Source organism: Equus quagga, chromosome 3 (assembly GCF_021613505.1).
Source record: "Equus quagga isolate Etosha38 chromosome 3, UCLA_HA_Equagga_1.0, whole genome shotgun sequence".
Lineage (NCBI taxonomy): Eukaryota > Metazoa > Chordata > Mammalia > Perissodactyla > Equidae > Equus > Equus quagga.
Window position 1 is genome coordinate 148,614,882 of NC_060269.1, and position 16,176 is coordinate 148,631,057.

The window sequence follows — 16,176 nt, forward strand, 5'->3', positions numbered from 1 at the left end:
TCTGTTCCTGCACCTGGGGAGCTGAGCCAGGCTGGTGAGAAACTGCCGTTTTCTGCTTTCTACTACAGCTCACGTCTGGTGAGCCTTGGGGCCATCTCGAATCCTTCCTCCTTGATGCAGACCCCTGCTGTCCTAGACGGTTAGTTCCTGTTTTCTTATCCAACTTCTACACCTCCTTGCTCCGTCCTCCTGCTCACGGTCTTCCTCTTTCTCCAAGAATGTAGAAGCAAACAGGAAGGACCCCTCAAGCTCCCCGACACGTACCAAACTCCCTGGTCTGTGCCTGTAGATTGCACCCCCTCTACCACTGCAAACTTCCCCCACCGCCACCCCTCGGTTCCCCCCCCGCCAGCTCGTTTTTCTTGTTAGGACTTACCACTGTCCATCCTACTATAGATTTTATTTGTTTCCCCACCTGGATGTAAGCTCCAGGATTTTCGTCTCTTGTTCACTGCTGTACCCCCAGTGCCCAGCGCATGCCTGGCCCTGAGTAGGTGCTCAGTAAATAATCGCCAACGGAATGTTCTTGGAATACATTTTCGTCAAAATATTGGACCTCCTGGTTGATCCTCTAATTTTCTTTTCTTTCTGGCACCCTGTTCAATCAGACGACTTTTGTCCCCACTACTCCACTGACACACCTTGTGTCCAGGTCCCCGTTACCAGCCCAGTGGTCAATTCTCAATCCCCATCTTAGTTGAGTCTTGGGCACTACTGACCATTCAGCAGTAAATTGATTGATCCCTTCTTCCTCCGTGAGATAAGAACCAGGACTTCCCGGTAGACCCCTCCCTCTAGATTTCCCCTTATCTCACTGCCTGCTCATCTCAGACTCCTTTTCCCCTCATCAGCCCACACTTAAAAGTTGGGGACCTCAGAGCACAGACCCAGGACCCCGCCTGTCCTTGCTCTCTCCCTAGGCCTTCTGATGTCTAATGACCTTACGTGCTATCTTTTTGCTCATGACACCCAAACTTCTGTCTGGCCTGGGCCTCTCCCCAGAACTCTAGAATCCTGTACCCCACTGCCTCGCCGTCATCTGTATCTGAGTGTCCAACAGACATCAGACTGAAATTTTTCAAAACTTAGCTCCTCGTCCTCTTCCCTGCTCTTGCCCCCCTCATTGGATGGCAAGCCCATTCTTCCAGTTGCTCAGACTAAAAACCATAAGAGTTACCCCGCTTTCATCAGCCCACATTTATGGAGTGCCTCCTGTATGCCATGCACTAAGTTTGCCCAAGGCTCAAAGAATAAGACCTGCCTGGGCTGAGGGAACACTCCTTGAATAAATCTCCTTGATGAGGACAAGAGTTTGTTCTTATAGAATAAAATTTTAGGAAAAAAATTAAATCTAAATCTCCTATAATTCATATATCCTGTCTCTTTCCTTTCTTCTTTATCACTCTGCCCCAAAGCCTTAACCTAAATAAAGAAAAACTTAGAAGTGATGAAGAGGCTTGCAAGTGTGTGAATGTGCACTTGGACAGCAAATTATCTGGCAGTGGGCCAGGCCTTGACCTTGTGGTGCGCACACGGCCTGGGCCATCCACAGCCAGAAGAAGAGCGCGCATGTGTGTGTGCGTGTGTGTGCACACACACCATTGATCCCAGAGTCAGGAGATGTGGATTGTGTTCTCAGCTCCATCACCAGCCAACCGCGTGATCGATGCCCTCCCCTCTCTGGACTTCAGCGTCCTGACTATGGAATGAGGCGTCTTCAATTTTAGTGCTCTGAGAACAGCCTGTGACTGGGTTCCTACAGAATCTGCCAAGGCCACAAAGCGTCTTTCTTATTATAAAACTCAGGTGCAAAAGTTAAGAGGCTGGGCAGGTCTTCAGAAGATTCCCAGCATCTTAGAATGTCTGAGCCAGAAGAGACCTTGGAAATTATCTCCTGTTTTCCTGGGTCTCAGCTGTCCATGAGCTCTGCCCAAAGGCTTGTTAACAATGCAGATCTTTGGAGATTTTGATTCTGTAGGTCAGGGGCAAGGGCTAGGAATCTGCATTTTAGCGGGTTTCCCAGATGCTTCTGAGGCAGGTGGTGTAAGGGCTGTACCTGAAGAAACCCTGACCTCGTCTCAATCCCTCACTGGGTAGATGCCCTGAGATGGGAGGTGATAGCAGCAAAGATGCCTTGCGTTATCGTGTGCCAGGCGCGATGGTAAACGCTGCACGAGTGTCAACTCGTTTGAACTTCCTAACCACCCTGCAAGGTCGAGCCTCGGAGTGTTTCCATTTACAGATGAGGAAAGCGACTCCCTGAGAGATGAAGGAATTTGCCCAGTTCCACCCAGCCGGGAAGTGGCAGTGTTGGGTCCCAAGGTCCCAGGGAGAGTTAGTGGCAGAGCCCAAAGCCAACCTGGGATGTAGGGCTCGCATGCCAGGTGGTGATGGGTTTTGAGAGAAGAACCTGCTGCCATGATATTCGTGAAACTCATCGATCGTGTCTCAGTGGGAGCTTGTCACCCTCTTCCTCTTTATTTTAATTTATTCTTTTTCTGAGTAACATGAACAACAGAGAAAAAGCACCTAAAGCACGTAAGTAAAAATAAAAAATAATTTCATCACCCAGAGATGACGATGATGATGATAAACACATTTCTAGTACTGACGACAACAGCTAAGTTTCAAGACTTACCGCGTGCCCGGCCTCCGCAGGCTGCGTGCATTATCTCATTAAGCCCCTCCAACACCCAGTGAGGTGGTACACTGATTACACCTTGGTTTATTTCCTTCCAGACCGTTTGCTTTGCATTCAGATACAAATAAATTCAGCCACTTAATTTTTTAATCAGCTCATACCATACGTATTTTGCTTTTTCTCATAGCAAAATTATCATCAATATCTTCCCTTGTCAAAAAAATGTATGTTGACCTCAGTGCTCTGAGTCCCTGTGTAGTATCCCCACCACACTTCCCTTCACCTTGAGGATGTTTATGAAGGGTCCAGCACAGATCTGGGCAGACAGCAGGTGCTCCACAAAAAAAGTCCTCTTTTCCGTGAATTTACAGGGAAATTTATGGATCCCTCTGGCTGTTTTGTGTCGGGTTTTCTTCCAACCACCAGATGGCGGTATGCCCTGCACAATAAGCAGAGAGCATGGCCGGGGTGACCTCAAATGCTAAAGCTGGCCCAGAGTCACCTGCCTGGGCGCGGCATTTCTGTGACACCCTGCAGATCACAAAGCGTTTCACCCACGGGAGCCCCCACGAGCCCACCAGGAAGCCTGTTGGCCAGGTGGCGTTCTCTCTTTCCCCGGTTTGGAGGGATGTGTCCTAGGAGAAGTCACTTGCTCATTTATATTTCAACCTTGTCCAGTGCTGCGATGTCCCACACACCAGTGTTCCTGCAGGAGGTGCCCCAGAGTGACACAGCCTAGGCCCCTGCCCCACGGCTCTGAAAGGGGGGCTCCGCTCACCAGCTTCGTGAGCTTGGCACAGCTCCCCGGGGTTGTCCCAGCCTCCTCTGTACAAATGGGCTTGAAAAGTGGCTCTACCTCATGGGGAACCCTTGAAGACGTGATGCTAAGTGACAGAAGCCAGACACAAAAGGTCACATGCTATATGATTCCATGTTTATGAAATGTCCAGGATGAGCAAATCTGTCGAGACAGAAAGCAGATGAGTAGTTGCCAGGGGCAAGGTGGGGAGATGGGAAGTGACTGCTACTGAATTTGGGGTCTCCGCTTGGGACGATGAAAAAGTTCTGAAACAAGATAGTAGCTATTATGGACTGAATTGTGTCTCCCCCGAAAAATTGAGGTCATAATTCTGGGGCCCTGTACCACAGAAGAAAAAGAGACGCCAGAGCTAAGCAGGAAGTGGGGACGTGGCTTGCCCCTGCTCCTAGGGGGTGGCTTCAGTGAGTTAAAGCTCCCGCAGGCTGCCTGGAGGAGGTGGCTTGAGGACCTGTCTGATGGCCTGTGTCTGACCCCTGTCTGCTCCTCTCCCTCTACCCTCAGGACAAAAATATCCCGACGGCCTCGCCATCTCCTGAGAATCCTCTATACCAGCTGGGCCTGGCCCGTGATGTGCGGACAGACGAGAGAAAGGAATTTTGAAAATCCTGTCTCTCTAACAAAACGCTGGCTTTCGAAGCTATCATCCTGCTGGAAGACCCGTTCTGCCTGGCAGAGTCGGAATAGGGTCTTGATCTTTCTCTGCTTCCTCTGGAATCTTCCTGATCTCACCCCCATCCCCACACAGGGCGGATGGATGCTCGTGATCATCATGAAGAAGGTTGTGGTCTCAGAGGCAAAAGAGAAACAAAATTAAGGATTTTCAAAATAGTGCCCCTTATAGTTAAACAAATGTAACGCAGAAGCATAACCTAATTCAGCCTGGGGCTAATAGGAATGCAAAATAATTCTCGTCTGCGGACATGCAAATTCCGGTCTGTCCAGCAGAGCTTGAACTGGCTTCTCTCCCCGCTGTGAGAACCCAGGCCTGCCTCCATTTCATATTCACTTCAGAATCCCCGCTCTCAGAGTGTGTCCGTTCTTTGCATTCTCTGTGGAACCAGTTAGAACGTCTGCCCGGTTCCCTCCCTGATTAATGACTTAAATAAAATCTTTAACACAGATTCATTGTTAACCTGTGTGAGAGGAATGATTTTACCTTTTTTTAAAAAATGATTTTTAACAGATTTATGAAAGTGAAGGTTTGTCCAGATGGAAACAAAATTTTCTCTTGTTTACTATTTAACTGATGCCTGAGTTTGGTAGATTTCCAAACATAGAATGTATTAGTTTGTACTAGCAAAGTACCACAGACCAGGCGCCTTAAAAAAATTTATTTTCTCACGGTTTGGAGGTCAGAAGTCTGAGATCCAGGTGTGGGCAGGTTGCTTCCTCTGAGCCTCTCTCCTTGACTTGCAGGCGGCCATCTTCTCCCTGCGTCCTCACCTGGTCGTCCCTCTGTGCATGTCTGTGTCCTGATCCCCTCTTCCTAGGAGGACGCCAATTGTGTTGGATCAGGGCCCCCCAACTGACCTCATTTTGCCTTAATCCCCTCTTTAAAGGCCAGACCTCCATAGAAGTCACATTTTGAGGTCCTGGGAGTTAGGACGTCAACACATGAACTTGGAGGGGAGAGAATTCAACCTATAACATAGAGCAAGAAACAGGCCGGAGTCCCTGGTGTAGAGGGTGGCCGGGAATCTTGCTGGGTGACCCTGCAGAGGCAGCAGCACTAGGACCCCCAGGGCCTGGGGCCAGCAGTGCCCTGAGTGACCCAGAGAACGAATCTACCTGTGATTCCCAACCTGAGAGGCCACAGCAGCAAGGTCAGCGACAGACAAGTCCGGTTGCTAAAGGAATCGGTCATTGCACTTTTGGTCTCGGATTCTCACATGACCCGGTGATTTTCTGAGGGCCCTTGGCTGGAGGCTGTCTGACCTGCAGGAAAGGAGACAGAGAGAGTGAACAGAGACGCTTCCTCTGACTGGCTGACCTGCTGGTGCTGGCTGGGCCTCGGGGTTTCCAGTCGGTCTCGGCCGTGGGACCTTTAATCCACGACATGTTAGGCGGAAGCCCAATCCAGACAGTGAGAGAAGACGAGCCTCTCTGACTCAAGGAGCTGGGGCCAGAGCCCTGTGTGCAAGGCCCCTCATCACTCGGTCCCCAAGCAGCCCTGGACCCTGAGGGGGCTCCAAGGACAGCAGTGTGAAAAGCACTGGCCTTGGGGACAGAAGAGACTCCCGGGAACGTCGTTGCGTTTCCTGCCATTCGGCCTCCTGTGCATCAGCACGGGGCCGTTCCATCATTTCATTGCTCATCGAGACCTGCCTCGCTCCGAGAACTGTAGAAATGCAAACACAAGGAGAGGGAGACAAAGCGAAACTAGAGGCAGGTGACACCAGAGCTATAGTTGTTACGTAGCAATGTACAACGTACTGTTGTGGGTGCTTATGAACGGCATGTTTGTGTCTCCCCAAATTCATAGGGGGAAGCCTGAGCCCCAGGGGGGCTGCATTTGGAGATGGGGCCTCTAAGAAGGTGATTAAGGTTAAAGGAGGTCATAAGGGAGGGGCCCTTCTGGCAGGATTAGTGTCCTCCTAAGACAGACACCCTATCTCATTTCCTCTCTCTCTCCTTGCACACGCACCCGGGAAAGGCCATGTGATGACGGAGCGAGAAGGCAGACATGGCCCACAAAAGCTCGTATATGGAAGTCCCACCCCCACTACCTCAGAATGTGGACTTGTTTGGAAATAGGTTAGTTCTGATAGAATTAGTGAGGTTAAGATGAGGTCATACTGGAGGGGAGTGGGCCCTACTCCGATGACTTATGGTATCGTTATAAAAGGAGAATTCTGGGCACAGACACACAAAAGGAGGACGCCATGTGAAGATTAGAGTTATGCTGCCACAAGCCAAAAAACTGCCAGGAGCGAGGAGAGAGGTCTGGAACCTTCTCTGGTGCCTTCAGAAGGCTATGGCCCTGCCAACATCTTGATCTTGAACTCTGACCTCCAGAATTGTGAGACAAGAAACTTCTGTTGTCTGAGCCGCTCAGTGGTGGTTCTTTGTAATGGCAGCCCTAGCAAGCTAATGCGCGTACCATCCTGCCGACTAACACACGGGTGCTTCACCTTTAGCCATGAGCCTCCTGGTGGCCAAAGCAAAGAAGGAAGCTGTTATTGGAATCTCAGCCCTTCTTGAAGGCTAAGCTGGTCATCTCGTAGAATTGATAGGTCCAGGTGCTGAACGCAGTGCCTGGCACCTGGGTGGTGCTTAGAAATAAATGTTACTTGGCAGTGTTCTTATTTTTCTAATAGTTAACTTTTTTGCCACTGAATTTTTTTTCCATGAAATCATCACTTTGGGAAACAGTAGACTAGAATCTGTTTCCCTCCGGCCCTGTGGCTTTAAGGTTTTACAATCCTCTTTCAGCAGCTAGTGTCAGTTTTCATTCCAGAGAAATAGCTGATGTGGGCACCCATGGGCTGGGGCTGGGGCCAGACCGCAGGGCGGGGGCCAGCCAGGTGCCAGGGGAGAGGAGTCCCGTTTCCCGGTCCTGTGTGACAGGGAGCTTCCCGGGTGTTTGCATATGTGGCCGGTGAGTTCAGCAGCTAGGCGAGGAGGGAGCCTCAGGAGCGACCTACTGCCCTGGATTTATCCCCCATCGGGCTGAGAGAAGGGTCCTAAGGCAATTTGTGTTCTGCCGCTTCCTGCTGTGTGATCTTCGGAAAAGCACACAGTCTCTCTGGGCCTTGCTTTCTGCCTTTGTGAATCGAGGGGGTTACCATCAGGAGTTTCCAGTATATTCCGTGCTCACCCAGACCTGCACTCCTAGTGACACTGCTGGTCCCTCAGTTGCAGCATTTTCTTCCTGAGCTCGAGTTGACCTCAGGATCCTCCTCAACACGGTGCTGTAGGTGAACGTTGCCAACCAGACCAGCTGCACCAAAGATGAAGGTCTATGATGGCCCCAGACAAAATCATCTCAAAAGCTCCTTTAGGAGAGAATGTTCTAGAATTTCCTTATTTCTATTTCAGGCCTCCAGACCATAGTTCTTCCAGCCTTTCTGCTTTGCTCTCACGGTCCGGCCGGTCTTTGAGTTGGTTCCGAGCGTCCATCTCTCGCTAGGTTGTGCCTCTCTTGAGACGGCCTGTGTGGGAGCGCCTCGCAGCCCCTGACACATCGTTCAAGCAGCACCCACATGACTCGCTGCTGCCCCTGCAGCCTGGGGCCTCTGCAGGGCACTGGCCCAGAGAAGGGCCCCCTCCTGCCCTCCTGCACGGTGACACAGTGCAGCGTCACCTTCTCACCCCTCCGACCAAAAATATGTACTGGTTTTGTCAAATAGAAACAAATCTGACCTCACACCCATTATGATGGCCACTATCGAAAAAACAGAAAATCACGAGTGTTGGTGAGGATGCGAAGGGATTGGAACCCTTGTGACCTGTGGCTGAGGATGTAAAATGCGGCAGCCACTGTGGAAAACAGCGTGGAGCTCCCTCAAAAGTTCTTTCGGTTAAAATTTTATATTTAAAAATTAAAAATTGATTCAGCAGTCCCACTTCTGGGTATATAGCCAAAAGAATTGAAAGCAGGGCCTCGAAGAAATATCCGTACACCATGTTCACAGCAGCACTATTTACAGTAGCCAAGAGGTGGAAACAACCCAAGTGTCCATCACCAGATGAAAGGGTAAACAAAGTACAGTCTAGTCATACAATGGAATAGTATTCAGCGGTGAAGAGAAAGGAAACCTTGTCACACGCTACAACCTGGATGAACCTTGAGGACATTATGCCAAGTGAAATAAACCAATCACGAAAATACAAATACTGTATGATTCCACATATATGAGGTCCCTAGAGCCATCAAACTCACAGAGACAGAAAGTGGAATGGTGGGGGCCAGGGGTGGGGAGGGAGAATGGGGAGTTGTTTAATGGGGACAGGGTTTCAGTTTTGCAAGATGAAAAAGTTCTGGAGATGGGTGGTGGTGATGTTGCTTTTTTTCTTTTTTTGAGGAAGATTAGCCCTGAGCTAACTGCTGCCAATCCTCCTCTTTTTGCTGAGGAAGACTGGCCCTGAGCTAACATCTGTGCCCATCTTCCTCTACCTTACATGTGGGACGCCTACCACACCATGGCTTGCCACACGGTGCCATGTCCACAGCCGGGATCCAAACCGGTGAACCCCGTGCCGCCGAAGCGGAACATGCGCTCTTAACCACCGCGCCACTGGGCCGGCCACAGTGATGTTTGCATAACAATGTGAACGTACTTAATACCGCTGAACGGTACACCTAAAAATGGCTAAGATGGTAAATTTTATGTTATGTACTTTTTACCATGAGTAAAAATAAGACACAACCACATATAAAAAACAGACAAATCTGGACTTAGATAAGGAGAGACTTTATTGGAATGGATTATTGCAAGAGGAGAGAAGGGGACAGCAGCAACAGAGAGAAGAGTGAGACCATGAGGTGGTCAGCACCCCAAGCGAAGGCCTTTCTTCTGCAGGGAGGTGTGAACAAGGCGGGGGCGATCCCTGTCGGGGGTTGAGGGGCCGGGCAGGTGGAGCAATGGGACAGTAGATCAGAGGACATCTCTCCTGCCGTCTGCCAAGCGTCCTTGGGATGGTGCAAGGAGCGGTCATTTCCTGGCCCAGGCTGAGGGTGGCCAAAGCTCAGAAGCCTGGAGGGAAGAGGGAAGTGTCACTAAAGTTTGGTCAAGGGGCTGGCCCGGTGGCCAAGTGGTTACGTTCACTCGCTCTGCTTTGGCGGCCCGGGGTTCGCGGGTTCGGATCCTGCGCACAGACCTACACACCGCTCATCAGGCCATGCTGTGGCAGCGTCCCACATAGCAGAACTTGAATGACTTACAACTAGGATATACAGCTATGTACTAGGGCTTTGGGGAGAAGAAAAAGAGGAAGATTGGCAACAGATGTTAGCTTGGCCAATCTTCCTCAAAAAAAAAAAAGTTTGGTGGCGTCAGATGAACGGACATGTCCAGGCTGGTCACTGAGGACAAACAGTTCAGCTAATCTTTTAGAGCAAAGAATGAGTTTGGAGGGTCTGGGTCTCTCCTCGTCACAGGTAAACAAGGGGGCATCTGTGAGCCATAACTGAGTCACATGGGGAAGGTTACTGCTTTGCAGTAGCTGTTTTTCCAGAATACGAAAGCGCGAGAGGATTTCTACCTGCTTGCTGTTTTCCAGGAGCACAGGGCTCAGGTAAAATCAGTGCCGTCCATTCGAATAGGATGGAATTGACAAGCACCATGGAATATCTAGTTTTGTTTGTTTTGTTTGGAGTAGACCCTCAATAAGCGTTCATTGAACGAATGCACGACTGAGCTGGGAGAAGGCGACAGTCAGGGTGCACTGCCGGCTGAGAAGCCTTTGCAGAGACGGTGGCATCTGAAGTGCTTGTGATGGATGTGCAAGGACGGTCACCTGGACATCACAGCAACAGCACAGTTACAAGGAATGGCAGGAATCAAAGGTGATCAGGAGCATATTCTACGGGAGGCCCTGTGCGGTTCCGCCAGGAAAGCAGAAACCCCTCTAGTTATCTCAAGCAGGAAAGGCTGAACATGAGGACTCGATTGCTTTCAAAGCTGTTGGAAGGTGGGAGGAGGGAATGGCAGGCCCTGCCCCGGTGCCCCCTCTTCCGGGAGCCCTTTCTCTTTTCCTCCTCCCTGTTTTTGCCAGTCTTGGTCACCCAGCAGGCGAGTCTCTGGGAGTCAACCTCCTGGGAGGCGGAGACCGAGCCCCAGCCTCCGCCAGTCCCGCCGGCACACCCAGCTAGGCCTCCTCTGCCGGCTGTTGAGGACCCGTCCGGCAGCGACCTGGCACTCCCTGCAAATACCCCAGAGGATGCAATTACGGAACCTGAGCATTTCAAACGGACCTCCCAGTTGGACAAACAAAATCAAGAGAAGCAGGACTCTGATCTGGCTGCACCGTCAGGGACCAGCTCCGTTCATCAGCCAGCTCCTTTCCAGGCTCGAGGGGAGAGGAGGTGCCCTGGGGCTGGCCGGAGACACTCAGCCCTTCCTGGAGCCAGTGATAGTGGGCCAGGACAACGCCTTGGGCCTCAGATCAGCGCCCCGGCCTCTCACCTAGTCAAGGCGATGGATGGAGGATCAGTGTGCTCAGATGGGTGGGTGCAGGGTGCCCACGGGGGTTCGCACATCATCCCCAAGGTCCGTACCTACCTACATCACAGGACGGTCATTCACAGGCTCACCTGGGCCTGGTTCAGGTACAGCAGCCCACTACCTGCACCCCTTTCTCTGGCAGGGCCCTGTGCCCCCTGGTTTCCGTGCCTGTCTCGCCCACTAGACTGTGAGACGCTGGGGGCAGGGGCTGCACGCCGTCCGTGTTACACCCATCACCCTTGGCTTGGTTCGTCCCTGTTCACATCGACAGATACAAATGTGCTGGAACGAATGGTCTCCGGAACGTGCCAGGCGAAGGCGGAGGGACAGCTCCCCCGAGGGAAACAGTCTCCTCGTCACAGACATCCCGCATTCGTGTCGAACACAGGAGTGTTGGAACAGTATGAAAAGGACGGTTCGGGCCTGGTAAGACCCCCCGTGGAGGCCCACGGCCCAGGCTGAGCTTCTAGTTCAGAACGTCAGAGCCGTTCCTGAAACAGACACACCCGCTGGTGAGGTTCACCTGCTTGAGACCCGTGGTCATTCCTGGCGGCACAGGTAGACTGTCCTAGGATGGGAGACTCGTCAGGGTAACGTTGCGAGAATCAGTCCTCGTGCAGCTGAGGTTAATTAACTCACGTTTTCAAGGGGCGGCTTGCTCGTCCGGAAGCCCAGGGAGAGGCTTCATAGAGGAGGTCCCTTCTCCCGCATGCGTACATGGTGGATGGTGACCAGGTTTCCTACAGCGAGGCTGCCGTGCCCTCCGGAGGGAGAATGAGTTCCCTGAGCAGGAGGCCATGGCAGTCACCCAGTCCTCTGGTCATTCTGTGGGCACTGGGGTGGGTTCTTTGGAGCCTGCCCCAGCCCCCTGCCCAGTCATTGGGGCCTCCATCTGCTGACCACACCCCGTCAGGCCTGGCTTCCAGCGGGCCGCCCTGCGCAGATGCCTTTCTGCGAGGTCCCCCGGGGTCAGCTGAACAGTGCCCCCTGAGATATCCCGGTCCGGCTCCCTGGAACCTGCAAATGCCACCGTGTACAGCAGAAGGGACTTGGCAGCTGTGGTTTCGTTGAGGATCTTGAGAGGGGAGGTTATCCTGGCTTATCTGGTGGGCGCTAAATGTCATCACAGTGTCTTTATAAGAGGGAGGCAGAGGGAGATTTGACACAAAGATGGCAATGGGATGATGGAGGCAGAGTGGACGCAACTTGAAGCCACCAGGTGCTGCAGACCCAGCTGTGTGACCAGGACACTGAGCTCGCGGAGGGTACTTTTTACTGGAGGAGACAAGTAGGCGCACAGTGAGCAAGGTATTTTCGGAGATTGGTTGATGCTCAAAGCTAATACAGCAGGGCAGCACCTGGGGCCCCTGCAGACCAGTCTCATCCACCAGGGAGGGCAGGGGCAGGGATGAGGGACCCTGAATGAGGGGAGAGGTCAGGGTGCCAGTACTGAGCCCGTGTGTGTGTGTGCACATGCGTGCATGCGTTAGGGACGCACATACGATTAGCTGAATTCGAGTATGAAATGCAGGCAGGGGGATAAACTGCAGGCTTTAGCTGCACAGATATTCCTGCCCTGAGGGGCTGGAACACTTGCAAGAATTCTGAGTGGTTTCCTGCCTTTTCCCAGGGTTCTGTTGCCATTTGTTCATTCATTCATTCACTCATTCATTGATTCAGCAATGATCTCTTGGGCACTCATCCCTCACTCTGATGGTGTGCCAGGTGTTTTGCCGTCCATCCCCTCATCTGAGCTCTGTAACCCTCGCCCCAGGCCTCCGTGCCCCCACCTGGCAGGACCGAGTGATGAGCAGAGTGTCTGCCTCCTCTTCCTGGCCCAGCGACCCAGCTTCCCCTGCAGGAGAACGCCCTGCTCAGGTGGGAGACACTCCCATCGCAAGGGAGGCCTCAACGTCCCAGGTGAGAGGAATCACCTGGGGGTTCCCAGGCCCCACCCCAGAGGGTCGGGGTTGCCTGGTCCAGGATGGGGTCTGGGCGTGTGTGGTCAGGGCCGTTTCCTGGTGATTCTTAGAGCGGGGAAAGTCCAGAAACACCATGCCAGTCAAGCTTCTCACACTGTACTGTGCACACAACTAACCCCCTGGGCGGTGGGTTAATGCAGATTCTGGTTCAGCAGCTGAGGGAAGGGCCAGAGTCTGTCTTTCTGACCAGCTCCTGGGTGGGGCCCGTACTGCCGGCTCGGGGGCCAGGCTTTGTGTAGCGAGGCGTTACAGGACCCCAGTCCTAAACCGAAGAGTACTTTGGACGTGCCGAGTGACAACTCTGCCGAGCCCTTCCTGTGAGCCGGGGCCGTGCATGCACTGTTTGCTTTGATCTAGTAATGGCTCCCTTTCACGAATGAGGAAACTGAGGCTTCGGGACGGGGCCTTGGCAAGTCACACAGCTGAGAACGTGAGAGCTAGAGTTTGAACCCAGGCAGTCTGACGTGGGGCCCACGCTGAAACAGCAAAGGAGAAAAAGGAATAACATTTTCTGGGCAACTACTCTGTGTCAGCGGGTGTCACTGGGTCGTCACATCCTCTAATCCTTACAACTGCCCTGCGTGGACTGGTTATCGTCCTCAATTTACAGAAGAGGAAACTGAGGCACAGGGAGGTGACATAACCGGCCCAAAGTCACTGAGCTCTGAGGGCAGGGCTGGGATTGAGCGCCAGCTCCCCGCTATCCCCCTGGGGTCTTTCTGGCCGTTCACATGTGCGCAGCCTCTGAGCAGAGCACAGAGCTGGTGCCTCTCGGTGACCTGGCCCCTGCCCACCTGCTCGTCCTACCCGCTGTCCCTGCTCCTCCGTAAGCCCTGAGCTGCTTTCCTGTGGCCATTGTGACAAATTGCCACCAACTGGCTGGCTTGAAACAACAGAAAGGTATTCTCTCACAGTCCTGGAGGCCCAAAGTCTGAGAGCAGGGTGCTGGCAGGGCCGTGTTCTGTCTGACGGCTCCAGGGGAGGGTCCCTCCTGGTCTCTTCCAGCTTCTGGTGGCTCCTTGGCTTGTGGCCGCATCACTGCAATCCCTGCCTCCATCGTCACGTGGCCGTCTCCCCGCTGTGTCTGTCTCTGCGTCTCTCCTCCTCTTCTTATGAGGACACCGGTCATATCAGATTTAGGGCCTGCCTGCTCCAGCAGGACCTCATCTTAACTAATACATCTGCAAAGATCTTACTTCCAAATAGGGTCACATTCTGAGGTTCCAGGTGGACAGGAATTTGGGGGAGATGCTCTTCAACCAGTATAAGCCCCATCTGCTCTTAGCCCCAGGCTCCAGCACAAAGAGAGAGGACAGGAGAGGCTGGGGGAGCCACTGGCAGTGCCCACGGTGCCCCGAGCTCTGTCACCTGTGGGGCCAGCTGTGCAATCCCATCCTGCAAAACAGGGACTTCTGCTCTTGGCTTGTTCATTGTCCTTTCTAGAATTTCCCCTCCAGGCCTTTTTCCCTGGTCTGTGTTGGGAGCTCCGAGGCTGTTGCTGTGATCATGAGAGGTCAGAGGCACAGGGTATGAACAGGTGAGCCACGGGCGGAAGGGCCGCTAGTTAACCAGCCTGGAAATGTGTCCATCCCGCTGGTGGTCAGACAAGTACCAACTGACACAGGATGCCTTTCCTTGCCCTTCAAAGTAGTGAAAGGTTTTGTTTGTGTTTTAAATGGTAACCATCAATGCTGGTAATGGTGTGTCGAAACAGTCAGTTTCCTACATTGCTTGTGGCCGCTTTGGGGAAGTAATTTGATAGTGTTTCCCAAGAGCCGCCAAAGATTCATACCATTGAATTCAGTGATTCCACTTCTAAAAATCTCTCGTAAGGAAATAACCAGAGATGCGGTCATATTTTCTGTACGAAGATGTTATTACAGCATTTTTTAAAAATCGTGGTAAAAAATAAATTGGAAGTAGCTTGAATGTCTAGCCAGAAGAGATTAAGTAAACAGGGGCATATCAGCTTGATAGAAAAATGTTCACAGAGAGTTTTTCCTAACTTAGAAGAATGCTGTGGTAAGTGAAAAAGGATACACATCATGTATCCAGCAGGACCACAAATGTGTACAGAATTGTCGGAAAGAAAGGCCTTGTGCTTGCGATGGTGAACCTCATCAGGGGGTCCACATCTCCCTGGAGGAGGAAAAAAAACAATTCTGGCGAGAGGACCATCTCTGGGACAGAAGTGGAACCTGGGGGTGGGGGGTGTTGTCCCAGCCTAGAAATTATCCCCCAAGACAAGGAGCACTTGAGTGGACGTGAGGTTTTGGAGCAGTCTGGGCAGGTGGCACAGCCACCCCAGCCCCCGCAGCCCCCACTGGTCTCCTGCTCCCCCTCCGCCTTTCTTCCCTCCTCCGCACTGATCTTTCCAAAAGACAAATCCACTCAGCTCACTTCCACGCCACAACCTCTGCAATAGCTTCCCAGTGAGGACAGGATAACTCCAAGCCCGGACTGGAAGGCCAGGTCTTCCCGTCAGCTTGCCTAACTTCTCAGCCTCATCCTCACCCAGCCACAAGCCAAGCCCTTTCATTCCTCTGCACCTTCGCCAATGCTCTTCCTTCTGACTGGAATCCACTTCCCATTCATCTCTTCCTCAAACTCCTATACATCCTTCAAAACCCAGATGAGTTGCCTCCTCCTCTGTGAACTTTTCTCTGACTGTCCCCAAGTGAGTTAGTTTCCCTCTTCTGCTCCCACAATCTTTTATCCCCTCCCAGCTCTCATCTGCTTCCACTGTGATGATTCGTTTGGCAGCCATCTCCTCCTCTGGGCTGTGAACTCCTGAAGTGCAGGACCTGTCTCTTCTTCACCGTGAATCCCCAGAACCTGGCATGGAGCCAACTGTAATAAAGACCCCCTGAGGATTTGGTGAGTAGCGATTGCATGTCATGGACGATCGGGAACTTCCAGGTTGATCTGCTCATTGGAATGACCGCCAGAGGTAGGGATTAGGGTCCTCATTTAATACGTAGGGAAATTGAGACTTACAGGGCTTGGGGATCTAGCCGAGACTGCAAGGGGCAGAGCTGGCGTTGTCTGAACCCAAATATCTCACATTCTTTCTGCTACCCCTGTACTCATGTTCCTGCCGTAACAAAGTACCACAAATCGGGTGACTTAAGAAAAGCAGGAATTTATTCTCTCACAGTTCTGAGGTCGGAAGTCTGAAATCGAGGCGTTTTGCAGAGCCAAGCTCCCTTCAAAGGCTCCGGGTGAGAGTCCTTCTTCCCCTCCTCCAGCTCCTGGTGGCTCCAGGTGTTCCCTGGCTTGTCGCTGCGTCACTGCAGTCTCTGCGTCCACTTCGCGTGTCTTCTCATCTCTCTGTCTCTCCTCTGAGTGCCTCATGTGGACGCTGTCGTTGGATTTAGGGTCCACTCAGCTAATTACGTCTGCAAAGACCCTTTTTCCAAAAAAGCTCGCATTCCCAGGTTACATGGGTTAGGACGTGGACATTTCTTTTGGGGTGGGGGGCGTCAACTTTCAACTCATTACATACACCTATAGTCAGTGTATTTATGATTTGTTTTAATTCATTTCATTTCTATTCAATATATTTCA